Consider the following 11,279-nt stretch of genomic DNA (forward strand, 5'->3'; position numbering starts at 1 on the left):
CTTCTACCCTGTTTGAGTACTGAAATAAAAATACTGATATTTTGAGATATAGTGCTGAACGTAATGTCCATTTGTGAAACGTCGTTATTCGAGTTTCGATTTTCTTTTTTTTTTTTTAACTAAATAAAATATCAAAGTGCATGCTCCAGTTGTTGGAGCAAATATTGCAAGATTTTCTAACTACAAGCATGTGTTGTCTGACAACAGATGTTCACTCACTTTCGATGACGTCTGCATGCTGCAATAGGTCTATGATGGCTATACTTCCATTCTCGTACAGCTTTAAAATTGAGGTTTCTTAACGAAAAACATAAACTAAACTAAACTCCTCCTGAACAGGCCATGAAGGCCCAACGGCACCGACCGGTCACCGTGTCATCCACAGACCACAGGCGTCACTGGATGCGGACATGGAGGGGCATGTGGTCGACACACCGCTCTCCCGGCCGTATGTCAGTTTCCGAGACCGGAAATCAAGTAGCTCCTCAGTTTGCCTCACAAGGGCTGACTGTACCCTGCTTGCCAACAGCGCTCGGCAGACCGGATGGTCACCCATCCAAGTGCTAGCCCACCCCGACAGCGCTTAACTTCGGTGATCTGACGGGAACCGGTGTTACCACTGCGGCAAGGCCGTTGGCAAGAAGAACATAGTAATTTTAAATTAGTAATTCGTTTTATAATTTCAGTCCAACCACCTATAAAGTTTTTCACTAATCTCTTTCATTTAAGCCGCGCGGGATTAGCCGAACCGTCTCAACCGCTGCAGTCATGGACTGTGCGGCTGGTCCCGGCGGAGGTTCAAGTCCTCCTTCGGGCATGGGTGTGTGTGTGTGTGTGTTTGTCCTTAGGGTAATTTAGGTTAAGTAGTGTGTAAGCTTAGGGACTGATGACCTTAGCAGTTAAGTCCCATAAGATCTCACACACATTTGAACCTCGTTCGTTTAACAACTCACATTACACGTACTGAATAGAATTTTTATTTAGTCTTGTCTGATAATTTTTAAGGTATTATAAGTCATTAAAATACGAGCCCTTCGGTTACTGATTTTTTTTGTATTCATAAACTAAATGAGCTCTCAGTAGGGTTCAATGCACGCCCTGCTCCCTGCCTTTGTTGCGGGCGCCCATCCGACTAGGTGATAACCCGACATCGCTGCACTGAATTTCGCCCGACAGACAACCGTGACACCTAGGACACTGGACTCACGTTTGAGAAGACGGTGGCTTAAATCCCCATCCAGGTTTCCAGATTTGGATATCTTGTGGTTTCCCTAAATATCTTCATGCAAATTATGGGATGGTTCCTTTGTAACGGATACAGCCATTTGCATCCACATCCTTCCGCAAAGCGAGCAGATGCTCCGTTTCTAAAGATATTGTTTTCGACTGGACGTTACGCCCTAATCTTCCTTTCTCCCTTCGAGAACAACAAGGGGAGCGTACAATCCAAACGGTCTTCTTCCATTGGTGTTGCATGCATAATATTCCGTCATGGTGTGGAAGGTTCAAATGGCTCTGAGCACTATGGGACTTAACATCCATGGTCATCAGTCCCCTAGAACTTAGAGCTACTTAAACCTAACTAACCTAAGGACAACACAGAACACCCAGTCATCACGAGGCAGAGAAACATGGTGTGGAAGATCTTACGGCTACTGTCAGTGGCATTTGTGATTACACTACCAGGAGAGGTAACTGATAAGTTCAATTAAACCATTTTAGGTTATCATGTTAATTCAATAAGACAGGAAATGACCCTTAGAGGGTATTGTGTCTTTGATGATGGTAACAACCTCACTCACATGGCCGTTATGCCAGGTTTGATTCCCCGACATGACCAGATTTGAATATTATCCACTCAATTCGTTTTGCGTTGAAAAATAACAGAGGGCCCTACACCCTCCAACAGAAACTCTCAAGTAAGTTGGACAGCTTCTTTACCAGGAACAGATCTGTTCACTGCCATTCAGTATTTGCACTGAGGTGGCAAAGTCATGGGAGAGTGATATGCACATTTACAGTAAGCGATAGTATCGCATACACGAGGGATAAAAAGACAGTGCATTGGCGGAGCTGTCATTTGTTCTCTGGTGATTTATGTGAAAATGTTTCCAGTGTGATTATAGCCGCACTACGCGTATTAACAGACTTTGAACGCGAAATGGTAGGTGGAGCTAGACTCACAGGTCATTCCATTTCGGAAATCGTTAGGGAGTTCAATATTCCAAGACCCACAGTGTCAAGAGTGTGCCGAGAATACCAAATTTCAGGCATTATCTCTCACCATGGACGACGCAGGGGCCGACATCCTTCACGTGATGACCGAGAGTAGCACCGTTTGCGTAGCGTTGTAAGTGCTAATAGACCAGCAATGCTGCGTAAATAATCGCACATTGTACCAAAATTTGGCCTTAATGGGCTATTTCAGCATACGACCGACACGAGTGCCTTTGCTAACAGCACGACATCGCCTGCAGCGTTACTCGTGGGCTCATGACAATATCGGTTGGACCCTAGGCGACTCGAAAACCGTGGCCTGGTCAGATGAGTCCAGATTTCAGCTGGTAAGAGCTGATGGTGCGTTTTGAGTGTGGCGCAGACACCATGACGCCATGGACCCAAGTTGTCTACAAGGCACTGTGCAAGCTGATGGAGGCGCAAATGGTTCAAATGGCTCTGAGCACTATGGGACTTAACTTCTCAGGTCATCAGTCCCCTAGAACTTAGAACTACTTAAACCTAAGGACATCACTCACATCTATACCCGAGGCAGGATTCGAACCTGCGACCGTAGTGGTCTCGCGGTTCCAGACTGAAGCGTCTAAAACCGCTCGGCCACACCGGCCGGCGCTGATGGTGGCTCCATAATGGTGTAAGCTGTGTTTATATGGAATGGACTGGGTCTTCTGGTCCAAATGAACCGACCACTGACTCTAAATGGTAACTTTCGACTACTGGGACCCATTATGATGGAATTCTTATGCCGCGCGGGATTATCTGAGCGGTCTCAACCGCTGCAGTCATGGACTGTGCGGCTGGTCCCGGCGGAGGTTCGAGTCCTCCCTCGGGCATGAGTGTGTGTGTTTGTCCTTAGGATAATTGAGGTTAAGTAGTGTGTAAGCTTAGAGACTGATGATCTTAGCAGTTAAGTCCCATAAGATTTCACACACATTTGAATTTTTTGAATTCTTATGGATGACAATGCGCCATGTCGCCAGGCCGCAGTTGCTTGGGATTTGTTTGAAGAACTTTCTGGAAAGTTCAAGCGAATGGTTTGGCCATCCAGATCGCTTGACATGAACCCCACCAAATATTTACGGGACATAATCGAGAGGTCAGTTCATGCACAAAATCCTGCTCCGGTTACACTTTCGCAGTTGTGGGCGGTTATAGAGGCAGCATTGCTCAATATTTCTGCATGGCAAATGGAACGACATGTTGAGACCATGTCACGTCGAGTTGCTGCAATACACAAGGAAAAAGGAGGTCCAACACGATATTAGGAGGTATCCGAGACGTTTGTCAACTCATTGTATCTGCTCGATACCCAAGAAAAATCAGCTCGCCCGAATGGCTGCGCGCGTTAGAACGTCGCTTCCGGGATCTGGTAAGAGCAATGTGTATCTTTGTTTTTTATTTATAATAATATACAGTACAGTCTCCAACCATTTTTACATATTCACAAACCTCTTTACCTTTTATCCTTACACATACACTTGCATAACAATTATTCTTACTTTTATTAAGCATATATAGGACCAAGGGAGAGGTTGAGGTATAATAGGATCCTCCAAAACCTTCATTAGTTACTTGACCAAAATGGTAGGTACAGTAAGCTATAACATCTTCCGAATCTTATACGCTCAGCGTATCAACGACGAGTGCCCTTGTGCCGACCGGCCTGGATGTGGATTTATAGGCGGTTTCCCACATCCGGGAAGGTGTGTACTGTGTTGTTCGAAAGCGATCAAACAATTTCGTTTGTGTACCTGTAAGGCGGGAGGAAGAAAGGATAGACTAAATAAAGTAGGTGGTGGTGTGTTTGTGTCTGTTGGTAGTAGTTTATCTTGTAGTGAAGTTGAAATAGATAGTTCCTGCGAATTACTATGGGTAGAGGTTATACTCAACAGCCGTACCAAAATAATAATGGGCTCCTTCTACCGACCCCCGACTCAGATGATATAACAGCTGAACGGTTCAAAGAAAACTTGAATCTCATTACAAATAAGTACACCACGCATGCAGTTATAATTGGTGGAGACTTCAATCTACCCTCGATTTGTTGGCGAAAATACATGTTCAAAGCCGGTGGTAGACAGAAAACATCTTCCGAAATTGTACTAAATGCTTTCTCTGAGAATTACTTTGAACAATTAGTTCATGAGCCCACACGAATTGTAAATGGTTACGAAAACACACTTGACCTCTTAGCCACAAATAATTCTGATCCAATAGAGGGCATCATGACAGATACAGGGATTAGTGAACACAAGGTCTTTGTAGAGAGGCTCAAAACCATATCAACCAAAACCACTAAAAATAAACGCAAAATATATCTCTTTAAAACAGCAGATAAAAATTCGCTTGATGACTTCCTAAGAAGGAGTCTCCATTCCTTCCAAGCTAATTATGTTAGTGTAGACCAGATGTGGCTCAAATTCAAAGATACAGCATCGACAGCAGTAGACAGATTCATACCGCATAAGTTAGTAAGAGACGGGACTGATCCACCATGGTACACAAAACGACGTCAGAGCACTGTTGCAGAAGCAACGAAAAAAGTATGCCAAATTCAGAAGAACGCAAAACCCCCAAGGCTGGCTAACTTTCACGGAAGCTCGAAATTTAGTGCGGTCATCAGTGCGAGATGCTTTTAATAGTTTCCACAATGAAACATTGTCTCAAAGTATAGTAGAAAACCCAAAGAGTTTCTGGTCGTATGTAAAGTACATCAGTGGCAAAAAACAGTCAATACCGTCACTGCGCGATAGCGATGGAAATGTTACCGATGATGGTGCCACTAAAGCAGAGTTACTAAATACAGTTTTCCGTAATTCCTTCACGAATGAAGGTGGAAGTAAATATTGCAGATTTCGAAACCAGAGCAGCTGTTAGTATGAGTGACATAAAAGTAGATATCTTAGGTGTTGCGAAACAACTCAAATCACTTAAGAAAGCGAAGTCTTCCGGTCGAGATGGTATACCAATTAGGTTCCTTTCAGAGTATGCAGACACAATAGCGCCTTTCTTAGCAATCATTTTCAACCGCTCACTTGCCGAAAGATCTGTTCCTGAAGACTGTAAAGTAGCACAGGTCACACCAATATTTAAGAAAGGAAATAGGAGTTACGCATTCAATTACAGACTCATATCACTGACCTCAATTTGCAGTATGATTTCGGAGCATGTACTCTACTCGAACATTATGAATCACCTTTAAGAAAATGACTTATTGATACATAACCAACACGGATTCAGAAAATATCGTTCTTGTGCGACACAGATAGCTCTTTATCCCCATGAAGTAATGAGTGCTGTCGACAAGGGATCTCAGATCCATTCCATATTCCTAGATTTCCAGAAGACCTTTGATTCCTTTCCTCACAAGCGACTATTAATCAAATTGCGTGCATATGGAGTATCGTCTTAGTTGTGTGACTGGATTCGTGATTTCCTCTCAGAGAGGTCACAGTTCGTAGTGACAGACGGTAAATCATCGAGTAGAACAGAAGTGATATCTGGCGTTCCGCAAGGTAGTGTCATAGGCCCTCTGCTGTTCCTGATTTACATAAATGATCTAGGTGATAATCTGAGCATCCCTCTTAGATTGTTTGCAGATGATGCTGCAGTTTACCGTCTAGTAAATTCATCAGACGGTCAATTCCATTTACAAAATGACCTATAGAGAATTTCTGTATGGTGCGAAAAGGCGGCAATTAGCACTAAACAGCCCGCATCTCGTGGTCGTGCGGTAGCGTTCTCGCTTCCGACGCCCGGGTTCCCGGGTTCGATTCCCGGCGGGGTCAGGGATTTTCTCTGCCTCGTGATGGCTGGGTGTTGTGTGCTGTCCTTAGGTTAGTTAGGGGACTGATGACCATAGATGTTAAGTCCCATAGTGCTCAGAGCCATTTGAACCATTAGCACTAAACAAAGAAAAGTGTGCGAGGTCATCCACATGGGTATTAATAGAAATACGATAAATTTTGGCTATACGATAAATCGCACAAATCTAAGAGCTGTCAATTCGACTAAATACCTAGGAATTACAATTATGAGCAACTTAAATTGGAAAGACCACATAGATAATATTGTGGGGAAGGCGAAACAAAGACTGCGTTTTGTTGGCAGAACTCTTAGAAGATGCGTCAAACCCACTATAGAGACAACCTACATTACACTTGTCCGTCCTCTGCTGGAATATTGCTGCGCGGTGTGGGATCTTTACCAGGTAGGATTGACGGAGGACATCGAAAAAGTGCAAAGAAGGGCAGCCTGTTTCGTGTTATCGCGCAATAGGGGTGAGAGTGTCACGCGAGTTGGGGTGGTAGACACTGAAACAGAGGCGGTTTTCTTTGCGGCGATATCTATTTACGAAATTTTAATCAACAAATATCTCTTCCGAATGCGAAAATATTTTGTTGATACCCACCTACGTAGGGAGAAATTATCATCATAATAAAATAAGAGAAATCAGAGCTCGAACGGGAAGATTTAGGTGTTCCTTTTTCACGCGAGCCATTCGAGAGTGGAATGGTCGAGAAGTAGTATGAAAATGGTTCGATGAACCCTCTGCCAGGCACTTAAGTGTGAATTGTAGAGTAACCATAAAGATGTAGATGTAGATGAAGAGGAATGGAGACAAGAAGGGCATGCGGCCACCCTCCACCACTAACATTGCCAAATACAGATTAAGATACCGACCCTGTGAAGACACGGAATAATACCAGGAAAAAGAAGACCCAGGAAAAATCAGGCAGTTTTCGACCTCACAAGTCGGACTACCCAGTCTTAGAGGTGTATTCATAGCAAGCACTGTACGTGAAGTGTGACAACTTCCGCTGTCTGGGAAACTGCGTAGACACTACGTAAGTGTGCCTGGCATGTCGTTTGAGCCGGCGTCACTGTAACGAGCGTTAGGAACGTGACCCCCAGTAGGCGCGGCAGGCAATTCGCGGGACGTGGAGTGATTGGCTAGCCTTCGCGGGCTTGCCATTGGCCACTTGACCATCTGCTGCCCGCCGCTGCGTGCTGAGGACCACAACGTACGCCTCGGGAGATTTAAACGCGTATACACAAAAACCCCGAGAGACATAATGTAAGCCATTCCCTTCTCTTGTAAGCCATCACTTACCGGTCGGATTTCCATGTATAATATTCCAACGTGCGAATCGGAAAGTATGTTACACGGTCACAAAAGGAGAATGGATATTCTTGTCGACTTAGGTGTCATTAGCGAGGAGTTATTTCTACTATAATCAGATTTAAATTGATTGGCATCTGACGTTATCCCGACAAATATTGGCTGCAGACAGCCATTCAGCGCTCCCATCTCCATCACGATAGGAAATCGCTTATAGTCTCTATCTCCTACAAAAATCACGTAAAAAATCTTAAATCTGCGTGCTGTGTGGATCCTCATAGTGTCGAATGACACATCAAGTTTACTGTTTCCGGTCACTGTTTATTTACATCTACAACGCGTTTCGAAGGTTTAAACCTCCATCATCCGATGGACTTACACGTTTTAGTACAACATGTGCGTTTGCGTGTGTTACGGCTTTGGAGTAACTTGTGGCACTGTCTAGTGGAGAAACAAAAACACTATTTGAGAACATGGTTTTCAGGAGGTTTTTGACTAAGAATTAAACGTGTATCTAAGTGTGGAAATAAAACAACTAAAATAGAATACATCCAGTGGTCACAGGTTCTTTTCTATGTCGTGATACATCACATATAAACTGCCATATTTTGTAAACAAAGATGATGTCTGGGAACTACTAGGTGCAAAGAACATATACCAAAGAATATATAGCAAAACAACGTTATTATTTCTGAATGAGTTTTAGAGGATTGTAGAGAACTTTGTGTGAGTTGATGAATACATGCTTTAGAATAAATATTTCAAGTAGTATACAAATCATTTCCTGTCACGTTTATATATCTTAAATTTCATACTCATTTATATAAGTCAATCTACATAAGGTATATAAACTTGACGGCAAATGATTGTTATACCCTCGAAATATTCATCAACTCAAACAAAGCTCTCCGAAATCCTTTAAAACTTATTCAGAAATAATAATGTTGTTTTGATACATACTCTTTGTACTTGTTTATGTTTTGGTTTATGTTGTTTAAACCTTATAGTTTCCTGATATCACCTTTGTTTACAAAGTATGACGGTTTACATGCGGTGTATTACGACAGAGAAAAGAGCCTATGAACACTGGAGGTATTGTATTTTAGTTGTTTTATTTTAACATTTAGGTAGTCGTTTAATTTTTAGTCAAAAACTTCCACAGAACCATGTTCTGAAATAGCGTTTTTGTTTCTCCACTAGAGAGTGCAGAGGTTACCACACAGTCGTAGCACAACACAAATACACGTCGTACTAACACATGTAAATCCACCTGATGATGAGATTTAAACCTTCTAAACGCATTGTGGATATAAATAAACAGTGAATGGTAACAGCTAAATGGTTGTTTCATTCCACATTAATAACAGTCACGTTAAAACCTAACCTAAAACGGTTGCATTTAAAGTCTGCAAGCATGTCAAAAACTGTTCTCAAATCGAATTAAGGGCAGAGGTTTGTAATTTTTTTTTTTCACAGGTGAAGTTCTCCTATCTGAGGAACGGCTTGAAACTTGTCAGGAAGTATCTCGGAAAATACTGAACTTACTAAAGTGCTTTCATTTACTGAATAACAGAATAGCTCGTTCGGCAACGGATCTTTCCAATGTTGCGTATCACATTGAGTGTGCTGTGTATAACCTGTGGAAGGTGGAATTTTTTGTTGTTGCAATTTTGTCAACATACATAACTTGTATTCATGAAATACACTTATTGTCTAACGTAAATGCGGAGGGGAGGGAATTCTGTACCACAGAAAGTAGTTGCTATTATTGAGGTGGCTTGCTCGCAAGCAACATCTATACAGTCGCGCCACAGGACCAAAGAGGTTCAGGCGAACTACAGCAGAAGTTATGGCAACGTATATTAGCAACAATTAACAATAATTTATTAAAAGAAATTGTACATTACGTATCTTGGGTGTTAAGAAGTTGCGTTCAATGTTGTAAAATGTTCATTTTCACTGATGAATCATTGAACACTGGTCTATCGCTGTAGCCAGTGAACGACGACTAAAATAACTTGTAGAATGTCCACTTGGGTTCTTCTGGGCCGAGACTGCAGAGAAGCCCTAATGCTTCGAAACGCATTGTGGACATAAATAAACAGTAAATGGTAGTAGCAAAATTGTTGTTTCATTCGACATTAATAAAAGTCACATGGCGTTGATACTGTCGAACTAACGGTTGATACACTCCGTCTGAGTGGTGCCGTGTCTCCTTTTACAACCGCGTTTGGCGGAACGGATGTCCAGTTGGGATCCACCCTGACGAAGAAAAAAAAAATGCAGCACCGAGAAGAAGTTGTGCAACATAAACGAAAGTTCGTAGGCACATTTCTACGAGGGTAGTTCCGAAACTAGTGCCTACTATTTTTGTGTGGTGACTTCGGATGTCCGCGCCAGTGCATAGTGCTAATCCTTGAACCATCGTCTTTCATTTGCAGGTGGTTCCGTTGTTATGCGGTAGTTGGTGCCAGCAGTGGAGTGTTCCCAATACGGAGTCGGATATGGACGCGCGTATAAAACAGCGATGTGTAAGTGAATTCCTCAATGCTGAAAAAATTGCTCTGATTGAAATCGTTGTTGAAGGTGTATGGAGACGATACAATAGACGTGAGCAATGTGAGGCGATTGGTACGGCATTCTCAAGGTCGTGAAAAGGGTGTGCATGACTAGCTACAGCCCGATCGACCCTGTACAGCTGTCATCCCTCGCAATGAAGAGCGTCTTGATCAACTCATCCGTGCTAGTCGGAAGATGATGGCCAGAGAATTGTGTGTAGAACTGAGTGTCGGCTGTAATGCCTTGGAAAAGATGTTGGATCATTTTGGTTATCACAAAGTCTGTGCAAGATGAGTCCCGCGGATGCTTACAGAAGAACAAAAAGCTCATCGAATGGAAAACTGTCGGGAGCTGCTGGACCAATATGACAATTTTCTGAATAGCATCGTCACCAGAGATGAGACATGGTGGCACCACTACGAATCGGAATCCAGAAGACAGTCCGTGGAATGGTGACATGAGAATTCTCTGTCAAAGAAGAAATTCAAGACACAGCCCTCGACAGGCAAAGTGATGTGCACACTCTTCTGGGAGAGTCAGGGTGTGGTTCTTTTGGATGACCAGGAGCCTACAGAAAGTGTCAATCCAGCACGCTACAAGACGACACTGACTAAGCTGAAGCCGGCCGTGGTGGCCGAGCGGTTCTAGGTGCTACAGTCTGGAACCGCGCGACCGCTACGGTCGCAGGTTCGAATCCTGCCTCGGGCATGGATGTGTGTGATGTCCTTAGGTTAGTTAGGTTTAAGTAGTTCTAAGTTCTAGGGGACTGATGACCTTAGAAGTTAAGTCCCATAGTGCTCAGAGCCATTTTTTTGACTAAGCTGAAAGCCCAAATTCTCAAGTGAGGTCAGAGAAAAAGACCAACTTTCACCTGCAATATGGTAACGCCAGGCCCCACATCAGTTTTGCGACCACGCAACCCATTGCAAAATTCGGCTGGACTGTCTTGCCATGTCCATCGTACAGTCCCGATTTAGCGCCTTCCGACTTCCACCTCTTTCGGCATCTGTATGTTGGACTACGTGGCGAACATTTTCAAGTCTCGGATGCTGTTCTCAAAGGTGTAAGGGAGTGGTTAGCCACAGCTAGCTCCGATTTTTGCAAACTCATCATGCAAACAAAAGTACATAACGAATGGTGGTGAAAAAATGAAAGTCTGTAGCTGAAATATTAGCTGAACTGTTGTGATTTATGTACCTCCTGTAGTTTCCATGAATAAAAAATAGGAGGCATTACTTTCGGAACGCCCCTCGTACAACCGAAAGATGACGTCTGTTGAAATTTGGCGCCAGTCGGATAAGAGGGGTGCTAGTGACGCCACTATGAGCGTGCAAATCTGGTTGGCTTTAAATACGCACTG

The 11,279-nt window shown here is 43.3% G+C and overlaps 1 pseudogene; it reads right to left on the reverse strand.

The window, feature by feature from the left end:
• Window positions 1-520: 520 nt before the first annotated feature.
• Window positions 521-638, reverse strand: LOC124569492 (annotated as a pseudogene).
• Window positions 639-11,279: the final 10,641 nt, after the last annotated feature.

The sequence above is a fragment of the Schistocerca americana genome, unplaced genomic scaffold (assembly GCF_021461395.2).
Source record: "Schistocerca americana isolate TAMUIC-IGC-003095 unplaced genomic scaffold, iqSchAmer2.1 HiC_scaffold_15, whole genome shotgun sequence".
Classification (NCBI taxonomy): Eukaryota; Metazoa; Arthropoda; class Insecta; order Orthoptera; family Acrididae; genus Schistocerca; species Schistocerca americana.